Genomic DNA, 1,924 nt, shown 5'->3' on the forward strand with positions numbered 1-1,924 from the left:
TGAGCTATGGGCGCGGAGCCTGACAACTCATCTCTTAAAAAACAAAAACAAACAGAACCCACGATGGACTCTCATGTAACAGGGTATAAAAAGCTCACTGACTCCAAAGTGTAGCTAAACTTACTGGATTTAGAGGCAGGTCTGAGAACCCAGCTGCATCCTACTAAGCCGTATTTCCAGAGGGTTTGCACAGCGTCAAGTAGAAGCACTCTTCTCGCTGAGCCTGTTTTTCATTAGAAATGTTAACATGTAGATTATTGTTATTATTTTAAAATGAATAACTATTTTAGGTTGTACTGTTTTAATATCAAGTAGAGTAGATATCAATAGATATAGCTCACACAAACAAAAATTCTCTGGATCCTCGATAATTATCAAGGAAAATGAGGCTGATGCAGGAGGGCTGTTCAAGCCCAGGAGTTTGAGACTGCAGTGAGCTATGATGGCACCACTGCATCTGAGCCAGGACAAGTTTTCAAAAACAACTAAGAGTATAAAAGTGTTCCAGAACCAACAGTTCAGAGCAGGGGTCAGCAAACTACAACTTGACTGGCGGCAAAATGTGGCAGCTACCTGCTGTTTGTTCCTGAAAGTACTTGGCTGTGCAGCCGTCACCCTTCATTCTTGCAGTCCACAGCTGCCTGCTACAAGGACAAGGAGCGTTCAGAAGTTGTAACAGAGGCAGACAGGATGCAAATCCTAAAATATTTACTGTCTGGCCCTTCAGAAGAAAGTCTGCCAGCCCTGGATTCAGAGGAAGCCTCCATACCAGCCTTTATGACCTTAGTGATTCCCTAACTGGCATCTCTGCCTTCATTCTTACCCTGTCACTACCCATGTTCTGAAGGCCAGAGTGACCTTCCCCAAAACATTTCAGTGAATGTGACTTTTCTGCTTAGGACCTTAAAGGCTCAGTGTTCCAGGCCTTTATTCATCACCCTCTGGCCCCTGCCAGCCTCCCTCTTGCTTTCAAGGGCTCCCAGTTTTACCTCAAGTGCTGACTGCCCAGGGGCACCATGCTCTCTCTGACCTCCACGCCAAGCCCTCTCCACCCAGAACATTCTCCTCCCTTCAGTTCTCTACCCGGGTCTGTGTACAGGAGCATCTATGGTACAACGAGTCCTGCTGTATGTCTCTGTCTAAATAGGGAGCTTCCTGCGGGCAGGAACTGGGTCTCTATCTGCAACATTGGCCAGCAACTGCTGCGCTTTCCTGACGGAGGCACTGGAGAGAGCCAGTTCTGGTAACAGGGTCCACTTTCATGATCTGCTCCTTGCAGTGGCACTGAGTCAGCTATTCTCTGCAGCAAGAGTCTCTTAGGACAGTTAACACCTTGACAGTTTATCAGTTACTGTGTTTCTGTCTGTGGAGCTTTCCACACATCTGCAGCCTTTACAGCAACCCTATAATGGTCACAGGTAAGAGGACCCCTGTTTAACAGATGAGGAAAGCAGAGGTAAGCAGCTGCCAAGATAACGCAAAGCTAACAAGGGGGAAAACGTAGTCCCCTTGTTACCTGTACCCAACTTCACCAACTGCTATGACCAGTGCCTGAGTGAGGAGGAGGCAGAGTCTGAGAACACTGGGTGCCACAGCTGCTGGAGTACGATTCACAGAAAGGTGTGTGATGGGCCATAGGGCGCAGACAGCAGACAGGAAACACAAAGAATATTCTAGGCCATAAAGAAACAGGAGTAGAGATCAATAATTGCTAAAGAATAATGGCAAAAGCAGGAGGCAAAGGCCAAGGTAGGGATCTGGGCCAGGTGGACACAAGAGGGGAAGGGAAAACACACCCGGCTATTTGTTTTGTTTACATACAGCTGCGGTGCCTGTGGCTCAGTGAGTAGGGTGCTGGCCCCATATACAGAGGATGGGGGGGGGGTTCAAACCTGCTCCCAGCCAAACTGCAACAAAAAATAGC

General features: G+C 47.8%; 1 protein-coding gene across 4 annotated transcripts in view; it reads right to left on the reverse strand.

Moving 5' to 3' along the window:
- The window catches only part of PPP2R2D (protein phosphatase 2 regulatory subunit Bdelta), a 55,996-nt gene that overhangs the window by 47,403 nt on the left and 6,669 nt on the right, over positions 1–1,924 (reverse strand). For 2 of the 4 annotated variants that reach the window (XM_012807794.2, XM_012807793.2), the window contains exon 1: positions 125–269. The exons of the other annotated variants lie outside the window; for them this stretch is intronic. The gene's annotated coding sequence lies outside the window, so the exon portion shown is untranslated. Of the gene's footprint in view, positions 1–124; positions 270–1,924 lie in introns of those variants that run through there. 4 annotated transcript variants of the gene reach the window in all.

The sequence above is a fragment of the Otolemur garnettii genome, unplaced genomic scaffold (assembly GCF_000181295.1).
Source record: "Otolemur garnettii isolate 467f Iridium unplaced genomic scaffold, OtoGar3 scaffold00075, whole genome shotgun sequence".
NCBI classification, from domain to species: Eukaryota; Metazoa; Chordata; class Mammalia; order Primates; family Galagidae; genus Otolemur; species Otolemur garnettii.